At 39.7% G+C, this 15,189-nt stretch overlaps 1 pseudogene; it reads left to right on the top strand.

Moving 5' to 3' along the window:
- The first annotated feature begins 1,659 nt into the window (after positions 1 to 1,659).
- Positions 1,660 to 1,758, top strand: LOC123955882 (annotated as a pseudogene).
- Positions 1,759 to 15,189: the final 13,431 nt, after the last annotated feature.

The following is a 15,189-nucleotide window of genomic DNA, read 5'->3' as shown; positions in this document are numbered from 1 at the left end:
TGAAGGGGGCGACGGGGTGCCTTGGGGAGGACATTGAAAATACATGTGCCCATTGTATACCATTCTGAGTTCCTTCTATTACCTCTTAAAGTGAGAAAATGGGTTTCACTGCCTTATCCTTATTTGGGATTTTGATCCAAAATGCATTCTATACCTCAAATTTGGCCAAGTATTCCTAGGACAGAAATACACAGAAATTCTCATTTAGAAGTACTGAGCAGGGGATCAGAAGATAAGAAAAGAATAAGTATGTCTAAGCATAGAAAATCAAAATATAGTTGAGCACCTAATTGGCCAACTGCCTTCTACTACTTCAACACTTGAATCTTCCTAGCTACTTGCACAGTATTATTAAGGTAGAATAAATCGTTTGACATGACTAGGTTTTAGGAAAATATGTGAAAGTCATTCAGGCAAAAAATCAGTTTGAAAAAGATGAAATTTTCCATCCGAGTGGCTTCTACCAGGAGAGAATGTTTCTAGGAGTGCAGTATTTTTAATCTTGTTTTAAAATAAATACTTTAATGTATAAATCATACAATTCTAAAGGCACTTCAATTTTATCTTCCTTTAGTTTTGAGGTTTTGGAATTGCTCTGCGCAGTTCCAAGTAAAAGCTCTTAGATAAAACTTGCGTGCCGAAAACCACCATCACAAATGTGCAAGTACAACTATAAATTTACACAACAGTCAAGCTGTTTGTAGTTTGCAAAATTTGCTAATAAAATGCAGAAGTAGGGTTTCCATTTAACATTCTCTGGCACCGGCACTGCATGTATATCTGGGGTGCAGGCAAAAGATGGAAAATTCCATGCATAGAGAATCTTTTGTGGTTGTGACACTTTGCTAATATCTTAATGAGTAAATTATGATAATTAGGAAAATCTTAGTTTTGCATTATTTGTGAAGAGCATCTCTGTGTGAGAGAGAGAGAGAGACAGCCTTCCCAGGGAAATACAGCATTCTGAATCAGCAGCATTCAATGAGGAACATTTCATGGGCTAATAATACAAAATGGATCTTAAACTGCTGTATATTAATCAAATTCATTAAAGCACATTCATTAATTTGTGTGTATAACAGCCAAACCAGGAATGTGGAATTTGCTGATTTTGCACAAAATACATACATTAATGAATACTAAAACTTCAACATGAGTAATAGCTTTAACAATATTTTAATAAAGCAAAATTCTAAGTATTCTAAATACCTAATTGCTAATTATTTTCTTTTTAATAGTTCCACTTTCATTTCATTTTGTTATTTAGGTATAAGTAGAAGAACAAATATGGAAGAAGAAAACAATTAAGAAATGAAAGTCAACCCCAGAAGATTTTAAAGAAAAAAAACAGAACATTAATATTAAATTTCCTACCTCCCCTTCTCGTCATTTAGTTTAAAAATTGGTTCAGGGCACCTTAGACATGGTCACACTTCTATGTACAAAGAAACATGACTTTGAAGCTAAATTCCAAGTCTTTCATTTCTTTTATGGGACTGGAAGCTGGGAGGGCAAGGCAAAGGAAAACACAGCATTGTAGGGTGTGTACTAAAATGTCTATAATTAATAGAAAATTTTTACATTTCTTCATAAATCATTTCTTCATAAATCAATTTGAGATTTGTGCCAACAATCAATGACTACTGTCCCTTCAGCAGCATATATATAGATAATCTGTATCTGGAATGATACAGAAATTATTTAACATGGCCTCTGCATAAGAATGACATGCAAATTTGTGAAGTGTTCTATATTAAAAAAAAATAAAAGGTAACTATGTGATGTAATTGATATTAATTAACTTGATTGTGGTGGTCATTTCAAAATGTATACATATCATTTAAATATACAAATGTATTTTCCAATTATCCATCAGTTTGTCAAAAATAAATCTATTTTCTAAATCAACTTTCTAAATTTTCTAATATTACTTTTTACCTTGGATGTTAGTTGCTTTGAAGGCAAGATTCCCTTCCTTGCCCTGAATAGCATTGAACACAGTGCCTGGCAATATTTAACATTTAATATCCACTGAAGTTTTAAAAAGGTATACAGGTGCCTTCAAGACTTCTCAGACCCCTTGATATGTTCATGTACATTGTATATGTTCATGTACATATGAATTGCCACCAGCTCTGGACTCTGTGTCTAACAGTTGCTTAGTGCAAGACCTTCAAAGTGGAGAAAGTCAGTTAAACAAAGAAAGGAAGGTGGGTATTTGTAGGTCATGCTGGGTAAGTGAAAACAGCAGGGCTAGAACAGTCTCACCCAAAGGACTAGGGTGTTATGTAGAACCCCATTCCTGTGTGATGTGGGGTAGGGAAAGACTAGTATGAAATTACTATACTTGATTCCAGACATATTGAGCTTTCTTCTTAATTAGGAAGTATCTGCCAATTTTCTGACTTGCCTAAGAACATTGCTGTACATCGGCATTTTCCAGAACTCCAGTGCTTTGTTGGGGTATGAAAGGGAAGGGAAAAAGTTCTTTATTTAGCTGTTTGTAAAATGCTTCTGATTTTCTTGTGCTCTCGGCTTTACAATGTACATGAACATATCAAGGGGTCTAATAAGCCTTATCCTGTTTTTTAACTGAGTCAATTCTTATTTATGACATAGAAGATGAACAGTTCACAAACTTCAGTACTTTAGTTATCAGTGGAAATAATTGTTTTTCATCTTCTAATTCAGAAACAGTATATCTAAAGAAGGTCAATTAGTGATCAGCATCTTGACTATAATATTGAAATCAAAAGTTACCTTAGTGGGGGAAGAGACTCAAAAGGAGCCAATGAAAAATGGAAAATTAGTTAAGGAAAATAAACTGCTTGGGCTTAAGATGGGAAGTGTTTAGTGTAACAATGAGAATTATAACATTCAACACCCATCTGTGGTTCAGCGCTTAAATCTTACATGTGGCAAGTTCGTTCAAAACTGGTCAGATGTTCACTGATGAGCTTTCTGAGTTCTACTTTTCTTGCCTTCTGTAGATCTAAAAGCATCCCAAAGTTGAGTAAGAAGGAGCCACAACTATTTGGGAAATGTAAATCAAAACCACAGTGAGATATCACCTCCCATCTGTTAGAATGACTATTATCAAAACGAAAGCAAGTAAGTGTTGTTGAAGATGTGGAGAAAAAGGAACCCTCATGCACTGTTAATGGGAATGTAAATTGGTGCAACCATTATGGAAAACAGTGTGGAGTTTCCTCAAAAAGTTTAAAAAACTACATCTATCATATGATGCAGCAATTCCACTTCTAGATATTTATCCAAAGGAAATGAAAAAACTAACTGAAAAAAGATACATGCACCCCCATGTTCATTGCAACGTTATTTACAATAGCTAAGACATGGAAGCAACCTAAGTGTCTATTGTTGGGTGAATGGATAAAGAAAATGTGTAAATATACAATGGAATACTACTCAGCCATGAAAAAGAAGGAAATCCTGCCATTTGCAGCAACAAGGACTGACCTTCAGGGCATTATGCTAAGTGAGAACAGACTGGTGGTTGCCAAAGGCAGGGGATGAAATGTTCATCTTGTTTATGAATAAAAGTTGACTCTGATAATTTCACCCTGTGCCCTGTACTCCAATACACTTTCTCAAGTGGGGAAGAAAGGGCCAGTTTTACAGGTGAGGATTACACACATTTTCAAGCCTTATGCAGTCAGTGACCTTGGTGAGCCACAGGACTGTGACCCAAAGGACTACTGTCACTCACTTCTGCTGCAGAAGGACAATGTTAACAAATACTCATGCTTTACATAAATTCTACCTCAACATACTTGGATGTTAGAAAACATCCTGAGCATGTTTTCTATTGTTATAGATAGTATGAATTAAGGGGAAAAACATGAGTCAGAGCAGAAGATTTGAGTTCAAGTCCTAAATCTAATCACTCAATAATTATGTGACAGTGGTAAAATGAATGACCTGAGTCCCTGTTTTCTTATCTGTAAAATGAAAAAACATTGAATGTTGTGGGAATGAAGTACTATCACACATATAAAAGCCCACTACAAATGTAGGGCATTATATAGGACAAAAATTTCCAAACTGTGCCCCAGAAATTCTAAAGGTTCCATGGAAGGGCTTTGGGGCCACTGAAAGTGAACCTAAAAGCTGCCTTTAGGCCCTCCACACCATCTCCAGCCCTCACATAACTTTGATCAGAGCAGTGTCAAAACAGAATGTCTGTTTTGCAAATTGGGCTTCCCAGAATTCCTTGAAAGATTCCACAAGAAAAAGGGGGAAAAGGATGAAAACCACTAATACAAATTATTAATCCATGTAATATTATACTTACAAAGTGATTATTTCAGATTTGTACATACACTGTTTAGATCTCTATGTGTAAAATACACATAATCTATAGGTCTGTACATTTGTACATGTAATGTACAAATACTAAAAGTAGGCCTCTGTAGCATGTAAAATCTTTTGCTATTCAAACCATCACCATGAAAACCTATGTTTTAACTCTCAAAAGATGGTAGCTTGGTTTTTTGTTCTTCCTTAATAAACATATCAAGTGGTACTGTTCATTAAATTGCATGGTACAAAACAATATTGTATACAACACATATACATGACCAACACAACCAAACAGTATGCTACACAACATGAGTTCTTTTAATTATTGGCTGTCATATTGAGATTAAATTGGGCATTAAATTAAGTTTAAAGAGGGATTAAATTGTGACATGAGGTAAAGACACAACAGGCATTAATAATAAAAGGCAATTATTCAAAATAAAATCACAGTATTAAGGATCTGAATACTTATCTGCTTTTGAATTTAAATCTAAGCTCATCTGAGTGTAAAAATAGAAATTAAAGGTGAATTTCATGATCTTAGTTCCTCAGTTTTGGAAATCTACAGTCTATCATTTATCGCCTAAAGTTGAAATCTTCTAATGCAATGTTGATTAACTTTAAATTCAGCAATCATTCAGCTAGACGTTTCCATCAGTTTAGACCCTATTTTATGCTTTCATGTTACTGTTTTCCCTACCTTAGTCCCTTCTTAGTAGATACATTCTTTTTAAAATTTTTTCAAATATTTATTTATTTATTTGTTTGAGAGAGAGAGAGAAATCAAGTGTGCCAGCAGGGGGTGGGCCAGAGAGAGAGGGAGACAAGCAGACTCCTGACTCAGCCCCAAGCTGGGGGTAGACGGATGAGCTCTATCCCACAACTACGGAGATCATGACCTGAGTTCTAAGAGTCGGTGGTTGAAACGACTGAGCCACCCAGGTGCCCCAGTAGATAAATTCTCTAGACCAGCTTAATATTAAGAAAGTTTCCCAATCTTTTTTATTTAAATTAGCTTCCTTTAATTAACTTCCCCTCTTTAAACCTTGCATACCACCCACCAGCCAAAGATTTTGTCAAGCTTTAACTTCTGCTTCATGAAAAGAGTCTGTAGGAGAGTGGTTCTTCACCACACCGCTCTGAATTGACCCTAAAAATTCCAACATTGCCCCTCCCCTTTTGGTCACTCCTACTTGAAGATCAACACCTTTAGGGAACATAGGGTTAAGAATGGGATGTACACAACCCTGAAACAACACTGTCGGGCCCGCTGTTCTGTAGTGGTAGCCCGCAGACCAGCCTTCTTGAGGGCTGGAGCTTATGGAGTTCTCCATTTTTTTTTCACCCAAAACGCCTTCTGGAGAGGGGCATCTCGGCATGATGAGATCGAGCCCCCCATTCCGCCTCCACGCCCAGAGGGGAGTCGGCTTGGGATTCCTTCCCCATCCTGCCTTCTCTGCCCCTCCCCCTCTGGGGCGACGCCTGCGCGCAGGCTTTCCCTCGCTCTAAAATAATCTTTTTGTTGTTGTTAAATGCCTTCCAAAAACGTAAAAAACAAAACACAAAAAACTGACCTTACCGAACCGAGGTGTATAAACGACGCACAGTATTTTCTTTCAGGGATGAAACAGGAAAGCCACCACTTTACTTGCGTTATCAGTTCGTCCTGGGACTATTGCGATAAGCTTGTGGCTTTCATGTTTAAAGCCTGGAACTTTAAGCTTCCAAGATGAAATTTTGTTTCCAAGAATGGAACTGCCCTATTTTGCCCAAAACCTTTTCTTTCTTCTTTCCTCCCTCCCTCCCTCTTTTCTTTTCTTCCTCCTTCCTTCCTCCCTTCCTTTCCGCCATCCTAGGACATAGTTCCAGGCTATGATTTGTATCGAGGTCTGGCACAAAGTTTGAAGTTTCATTAACAGGAGCAAATCCAATTTCTGTTGCTTTCTTCACGGAAGTCTTCCTACCCCTGCAGACTGCCTGGCGACCTCACGCACAGGGCTTGGAAATGCGTGGTGCCTCGGAGCGGTCCCGGGCGCTGAAACCTCAGTCACCCACTCTCCACAAGCCCTTCGGCAGCAGGAGCCGGTTTGGAAACACCCAACGCCCGCAGTCTGTCTGCCAGCGCCTGCCTGTCAAACGCCCAAGTGCTGAGGTGCCACAGCAGCTTCAGCCTTCCACGCGCCCCAGGCCACACGGCCGGGGACAGAAGAGCCACAGTGCCAGTCGCAGCACAGATTTCTCGACGCTCTACCCCGACGCTCCTCCCTGTCTGCCACAGCTGCTGCCGGGGAACATCGCCTGCCGCTCCCGGGCCCAGGCAGACACACCTGGGACTCCGCTGCGGTAAAGCCCCGGGGCTGGGGTTCTGGGCGATGCCCACGGCCACTCAAGCCCGAGTCCTCTGCACCGCGGAGCGCAGCCGAGATCCTCCTGCACCTATGGACGGGTGAGACCCATCGCGGCCGGGGCCGGGGTGGGCCGAGCGCAGAGGACGGGGTAGGCAGGCTGAGGGCACAGCCATCTGGGCGAAGCAGAAGCTCTTAGTTAATCCTCTCCCTGAGGCAATTTATCTTACATCAGCATCTTCACGAAGTCTCCCAACCCCAGAGCGAGAGGCGCCTAAAACTCTCCGAATCTCAGGAGAATTTCAGAAGGCTTCCGGAATGTCCAGAGGCGCCATGGACAGGAGTCCACAAGGGCAGGCTTCACCCAGCTTCACCCTCTGCGCACCGTGAGGTGCCGGTCCGGGTGACGCGCCAAACAGCAGGGGCCGGAAGCGCCGGGGCGCGTGGCCGGAAACGCGGGAGCGCGTGGCCGGAAGCGCCAGGGCGCGTGGCCGGAAACGCGGGAGCGCGTGGCCGGAAGCCCGGTGGCGCGCGGCCGGGCCCTCCCGCTGCAGAGCAGTCCTGGACGGGGGAGGGAAACTCCGCAACCAGCTTCTCTCACGGGAGTGCGACATGGGCAGCAGTGGCTGCGGCTTCTTAGTGGGTCACTGAGGAATGACACACAATGGCTGCCAGATAACAGTGGCCGGTAACGACCTGCTGGTAATGGTGCGAGGTAATGGGAAGGGTCAGTGGCCGCGGGGCAAAGCCTGCCAGGTAGGGGTCGCCGGGGAAAGCCAGCCTGGCAATGGCTGCTGGGTAATGACCATGAGGCAGTGGCCCAGCATCCAGGCCTACTCCCAGGCCTTGGTGAGTGCTCACTACCTGCGAAGGCCTCACTGAACACATGGACACATTTGGTTCTGTGAAGGAAACGTGGCCCATGTCTAAGCTGCTAATGACCGCCCTCCCTTTTTCCCGCCGTTTTCATCCCCAGCTTCCCTAGCATCGCTTCGCTGGCGCTTGTCATCCTTCCTTGGGCCACCTAAGTAAAAATCTAACGGAATCCTGCAGACATTTTTCAACTCTGTCTAACCAACTGTAGTCTTGTCAATGAAGTTTAAAGTAATATATGTAGATGGTGCACAGATAACTTCCTGATACACTTCATCCCACTCAGGAAACGAAATGTCAGATGAGGAAAGAAAAATATGGATATTCTGTCAGTACCGTTTCTTGTGTGAATTTTCACTCGACCCAGTCTTATTTGTTTAAAAGAGAGAGAGAGAGAGAGGTGGGGCAGGATTGGGGGAGGGGAAGGCAGCACGTTTTGCTGTAAAATGCAAATATTTAGCATAGGGTAAACACATAAAATCTAGAAATGATCGCCCAGGGATAAAATGATTTGCCAAATCTTGCATAGCAAGGAGTGGGCATAACTGGAACTATATCGCATGTATTTTGTTTGTTTCCCCACTCAGTGGCCTCATTTCCCCTCTTAGTATCTGTCAGAATTCATATATACCAACTGCAAGTGCAAGCATTATTTTCTAAATCAAAGAAGTGAAAACTTTTAGAGAAAGCTCAAAGGCTGTGCCTTGATTAGCATAGACAACTAGATTAGAATCAGGGGCAGTATCTCCCTGAGCAAAATCTTCCAATTTTATTCTTGTCACTCCCTGGGGAGCACTTGCAATTGTGGGTGCATTAGGCTCTCTGGCTTCCTTTGATCTTTTTATTCAGATCTCCTGTTTACTGTATTAGAACGATTCACTCCATTCATCGGCCAGTCTTTGTTCATCAAATCAGATATTTTTCACCTTTGTTTTTATCCAGTGCACAAGGGCGCATTTGGCTTTGTTTATGAGTTCTTCGACAAAGACTACATTTTATTTTTCCCATCTTTTGAAAGAGTTGTGTAATGGAGATTTTCTAGATTAAGACAAATATTATTTTTCTCCTCTCCCTCATCCTTTCTTCTGGATGCAGAGTTAAATTTCCTTGCTATGATTCTTGTTACTGAAAAAGCAAAGATTATCTCTTTGGAGACGTTTGGAGAGGCTGGGCACTCCATTTTATAATGATGGGGTCAAGATGTTTGGATTTGTGACAACCCCTGTCTGTCTTGTTCTGATTCTCTCTGGAATAAGGAATATTGCCTTTTCTTTCTCTCCCTTGCTGTGCTGTTATTTGTCAGTCAGCCCGAAGCTAGAAGGTGGTGCTGTTTAGCATGTAAATAAACCAACACTTTTTCCAGTAAATAGCTCTGTCTAGCATTATATGCCAGAAACTCTCATCCACACAATGATGACTTCAATTCCTGTATTGTGCCTTTCCTTTCCTGTCCTTTCACGGAGGGAAAGGTGATCACATTGTAATTATAGAAGTCCTTTTTACTTTATTTTTTTTTTATCGTGCCTCTAATTTTTCTAGTATCCTTGTAGATAGCATTTCCCATTGCTAAGATAAAATTCTGAAGGCAGGCTTTTGGAATTCATTTACTTCCTATAGTCCAGTGTTTTATAGATGGTGTAAATGAAGGATGTGGCTTACAGATCTATTTAAAGAGACATGCTTATACTTCACTGTTCTGGCCAGATGAGTGGGCACATGCTTTTGCATTTTTATTTGAACCCCACTGAAGTTGGTCATTATATTTTGAATGCCACAGCACGTCTATACCATTATTTAAAGGATCTTGTTCATTCATCCATATGATGATTGGCATTGGCTATAACTTGATGCAATGTTACACTATTTTAATTCTTTCTCAGGCAGTGTTATCTTTGATCACTTCCTATTCACTGGGGGAAAAAAAAACCCCCACACAATTGCAGTCCCACATTATGTTTCAGTGATGATGCCAAGTACTCCTTGGAATATAGCTATTCAAGACACTTTCTCCACCCTCAGGCTGCTCATTAAAGGGATGGCAGTTTCTAACTTTAATGAATAAGGTAGAGTGCAAATTCTACTTTTCTTTCAAAGAGACTTCATGGTTTAAAAAAAAAGTGTTTTCTACTGCCTGTTTCTTTGTTTAATTGGAAATGGTGTACACTCCTGCATAACCATGGTCACAACTCAGTATGCAAAGTATTTCCTTGTCACATTTTCTTTTTTTGTGTGATTCAAGTGTATATTTCATCAAGGCGTTCTGAGAAAGTTCTGTATCTTCCCTAAAAAAAAAAAAAATACACACGCATTATGCATAGTGTATCCAGATTATCATCTTGTCTGTGGGTAGAATGACTCTTACATTCTTTGGTTTTTCTCCCTTCTTCTAACCAAGCACTGATTTAATATGTTCTTTTTAACTCAGGGATATTTGTGGTGGATCCAAAACCTCATTGAAAAGTTCAGCAAGAAAGAGGCGAGTAAGAAAGAATGACAGAGACCAGTGTTTTAGAAATGCTGTCTTCTTTTCAAAATCTGGTAGCCTAAAACCAAGCAAAACCTGAGTTAGTTTCCACGTTTAAAAGTGCAAATTGTCTTCTTTTTTAAGGAATCAAGTAGACTCGGAAGATTTCTATCTCTTAGTGAATCATAACCACGTAACGACACTCAAGCAGAGTATAGGAGGAATTAAAGGTTTTAAGCCAAGTGTGGGTGACTCAAGCACCTGAGTTATATGGTATGTGAACAAGTAGGAATGAGCTTAGGTCCATTAGTGTCATCTAGGTTTCTGGAACCTTCTTTCCTTAACTTCTAGAAATGGGCATGTGTCTGAGCTCCTGAGCACTAGCTGCTTCATAAGTTCCCAGGGCAGCCTGATGAGAAGACCCTGTAGATATTAGCAAGTTTGGTCAAGCCCTGAAGTTAAAGACATCCAAACCAAATCCTTGCTCTTATCATTATTTATTAGTATCTGTTATAATAATGTTTAAGCATCCTGGAGCATACCTGAATAATAGGTAATCATACCTGTTATCTAACATGAACATATGATCTGTATTCCCACAGAGCTTTCAAAATAGTTGGGGAAATGCACCTGATCTATTTGAAATGAGAGAATAATAGAAAATAGTTAAAATTAAATGTAAACTTGTGCTCAGTTATCATGACTCATTACTTATACTAAAATTTTTTTCATTGCTTATCTAAAATTCACATTTAACTAGGCATCCTGTATTTTATCCAGAAACCCTTGCCCTGTCATGGTGCATTGAATTCAGGAGCTGAGAGTTATGGTCCCACTACAGCTTTCTACTGGCTAACACATTCCATGAGTAGTATAATAACAATTTACTCATTCACATTCTTACTGTTTACAGTGTTCTATACACATGTTTATCTTATTTATTTATTTTTTAAGGAACTTCTACACCCAACATGGGACTTGAATCCATGACCCCAAGTTCAAAAATCACATGCTTTACCAACCGAGCCACATGTCCCTTATACACATGTTTAAATTTGATCTTTCAGGGGCCCCTGGGTGGTGCAGTTGGTTAAGCACTTGACTCTTGGTTTCGGCTCAGGTCATGATCTCAGGGTGGTGAAATCCAGCCCGCACTGAGCCCCAGGTCAGCCTCTCCACTCAGCATGGAGTCTGCTTAAGTTTCTCTCTCCCTCTCCCTTTGCCCCTCCCCCCATGCTCTCATGCTCTCTCTCTCTCTAATAAAGAAATAAATCTTCTAAAAACGTTTGATCTTTCACCACAACCCAATAAGATTGGTGCCATTAATCCCATTTTTTCAGAGGAAGAAAATGAAGTTCAAAGAAGTCCACTAATTTTCTCACTCAGTCTCAATGGGAATACCCAATCCAAATTTCAGGACTCTCAAATCCAGTATTCCTTTACTACACCACATTTGCCACCAGTGTTTCACACAGCGGGTTGGCTTTCTTCACTTCCCAGAGTTTCCATTTGTTCAGTGCTCCCACCAAGTTTCCCATTGGAATGGCAACTTCCTATCCAAAACTACTTATTCACTGCTCCTTGTCCTTGGCTAATGCCACCATCAGGCTGCTAGGAGAATGAAGGACTAGAGACGTTTGTGGGAGAGATGGTGATGATTTTCTCTGGGGCTTTTCTCTTATTCTCATTGTTGAATGTTCTTTATGAATGAAGTAGCACTCTGGTTGAAAATTTGAGATTGCTTATGATTAACTCATTCGGCTGGCTTATCAATCAAGTTGATTGCCTTTTTTGTTCTAGAATTTTTCATTTTGCTAATAAATACAGAATATAAAATTGGGAAAAGGACCTTAACAATTTTAAATTATTTCTGAATTTCAGTTCCTATTTTTCTTGGTTATATGATACAAACTTAAAAACAGCCAAACTATACATGAACGTAAGAAGAATAGAGATGTCTACACTTCACTTTTTTCCCACTTCTTAGAAATCATCCTTGTAACAGATTGGTGTACCTGCTTCCGAGATCCTTTTCTATAATTGTGCAATTATACATATTCCAACTATTTTACAAAAATGTGACCACTTTGCTGTGTGACTCTTTTTTCACTTATCTTGGAAACTCCCACGTCAGTACATATAGATTTACCTTTTCATTTTTGATGGTTGCAGAGTATTCCATTATATGGATATACCACCATCTACTTAATACTCTCTTAGTATACATTGGATTTTTCTAGATTTTTTTTTTTCTTATTGCAAACAACACTCCAGTTTTTATGAGTGAGTCTAGAGAATTGAATCCTAGGAGTGGAACATCTCGGCTAAAAAGGGCACACATTTTGTGTGAGGAAAAATTGTTATGTGGCACTAAATAAGGACTTTCCCTTTCCCTTTTTATTGTTTCCTTTTTCTAGTGCATCTTGGGATTTTTTACATTTTCTTATTTTTCTACAAAGGATCCGAATTTTCATCCTGTACATGTGGCAGACATTTTCCCTAGCTTATCTCTTATCTTGATTTTACTTACAGTATCCTTTATTGTGCAAAAGTATTCTTAGGGAGTGTAATGGTGTGCTTTTGTGTGGTTTCTAGTTGCCTCACCCTATCAGAGAAGCTTTCCCTTGCCAAGATTATACAGGTCACTTATGTCCTGTTCTAGTACTTCCATGGCTTTAGATTTCTGCATTTAAATCTTTGACACGCCTATAGTCTATTTCAGGGTAAACAGTGTGATAGAGATTTAGCCAAATGTTTTCCAAATGACCTGACAGACTGTCCCCTCCATCATTTCCCCATTGATTTAAATGCCACTTTTACCATACATTAAATTTACATATACTTGAGTTCATTTCTGGACACCGTAACCTGTTGACATTTCCATCTATTCCTGAGTCAGTAAGACACTTATTAAAGTGTCCTATCAAAGATTTATAACATATTTTACTCTCAGTTTAGGGCAAGTTTTGTAGTCCCCAACCTCGTGCTTTTCCATTTGCACATGCTTATTTTCACAAATGAGTTTTACACTCTTTTAACCATATGATCATATCATATTATCACATCAAAATTTTTTTCATTGGGATTTTGATTCAATTGGATTGAAACCATTTCTTATTTTAACCAATTTTTAAAAAAAAATAATAGCAGATAATTGAGAAAAAGCTCCCCTTTTTAAAAACAAACCATGGCTCTGGTTTTTGTTCTCTCACCCTTGTAAGCAGTGTGGTCTGTGTCCTTCGAGATCCTGGTCTATGTATTTACTGACTTGAAAATACAGGAATGCTCAGACATACAGCATAAATGGGCTTGTACTGGGCTCACAGTCAGCTAGAACATATCAGAAAATCTGTTAAATATTGAGTTAGGTCTGTATTAGTAGGTAGACAGCATGACTCCCTGGCCTCTTGTGACTCACTCCAGCTACCCTGACTTTCCCCAGCATAAAATTTGTTATTACATCAAATTTAAATGTGTATTCACAAATAGCATTGGTTTATTGGAGTGTGTGTGTGTGTGTGTGCGTGCACGCGTGCACGTATGCATGCTATTTTTTTTTTATCCTGTTTGGTGTCAGAATTATACTAGTTCTATAGAATGAGTTGGGAAACTTTTGGTTTTTCCGTTTTTTGTTTGTTTGTTTTTAATTCTCTGTAACAGCAAAAAATGTCACAGGCGTTGTTGGTTCCTTTGGAAAAACATGTTTTTGAAACCATCTGGGCCTGCTGCCTTTTGGGGGTTGGAGGGAATGAGGAGGTGGAGGTATGCAATTTTGCAACCTGTTGCATTTATCTAGGCTTATTGTATTTAGTTCATATTCTCTTTATTAAGAAAATTGTTGATTATTTTTAACTTTTCTCGAAAATTACTTACTTATTAACAGTATGGACTGTAAAGTCAGGCTGCTTTGTCCATGCCCTAGCTCCACCAATTACCCATTTTTTTTTCTTTTTAACAAACTTTGTGTTTTGCTCTAGTTTTAGGTTTTCAGAAAAATTGAACATTCCCATATACCTGGCACCCAGTTTCCCCTATTACTAACATCTCAATTAGTATGGTACTTTTGTGATAATTAATGAGCCAACACTGATATATTATTAGTGAAGATCATAATTTATTTAGATTCCTTTGGTTTTTTACCTAATGTCCTTTTTCTGTTCCAGGATTGTATCCAGGATACCATATGACATTCAGTCATTTTGTCCTCTTAGACTCCTCTCAGCTGTGGTGGTCTCCCAGGCTTCGTTTTTCATGATCTCAACAGGTTGGAGGAGTAATGGTCAGGCATTTTGTAGGATGCCCCTCTACTGGAATTTGTCTGATGTCTTTTCACGATAGGACTGGAGTTCTGGGTTACGGCAGGAAGATCATAGAGATGAAGTGCCATGTTGATCACACACTAGCCACGTGATGTCTGATAGTGGATGTTGTTCTTGATCCCATGGCTGGTAGTGCTTCTGAGCTCTCTCCAAGGTAAAGTACCCCTGCTTTCCATGCTGTGCATTTTGGAAGAAGTCACCACACTTAGCCAATAACAAAGGAGTGGGAGTTATGGTCCCCCTCCTTGAAGGCAGAATTTCTACATAAAATATTTGGAATATTTCTACAAGCAGATTTGTCTATTCTCCATTTATTAATCTATTTAATTATTTACTTACATCATATGGACTCATGAGTATTTATATCATATGGACTCATGGGTATTTATCTTATACTTTGGGTTATAACCCAAAACTACATTTTTAAAAATATTTTTTAAGTAATCTCTACACCCAACACGGGGCTTGAATTCACGACCCCAAGATTAAGAGTTGCACGCGCTACCAACTGAGCCAGGCAGACGCCCCAATCCAATACTAGTTTCTAAGTTTTTCTGCTCAAATTGCTCTGTCTTCAGTCTTTGGGAGTTCTTTCAGTTGGCTCCTCTGTCTCTTTGACACATCCTCATCCTTGGGGGCTTTAAAAAACATATATATCTCTTTAGCAGTATCTTACTTTTTGGCCCTACCAGACGCTCCTGACTCATCTTTTATATTTTCTGCCCCAGTCCTGGAATCAGCCATTTCTCCAAGGAGCTCTGGTTCCTTTCATTGGAGAATGGAATTAGAAACCAAAATCTGGGCACTTTGCATGTTTGTTGCTACTAGAGTGTTGTTTCTCTTCCAGTTTTCTTTTAATTTGGTATCT

This window comes from Meles meles, chromosome 13, assembly GCF_922984935.1.
Source record: "Meles meles chromosome 13, mMelMel3.1 paternal haplotype, whole genome shotgun sequence".
Classification (NCBI taxonomy): domain Eukaryota; kingdom Metazoa; phylum Chordata; class Mammalia; order Carnivora; family Mustelidae; genus Meles; species Meles meles.
The sequence above is the reverse complement of the archived record's forward strand: the minus strand, read 5'-3'. Positions and strand labels throughout refer to the sequence as shown.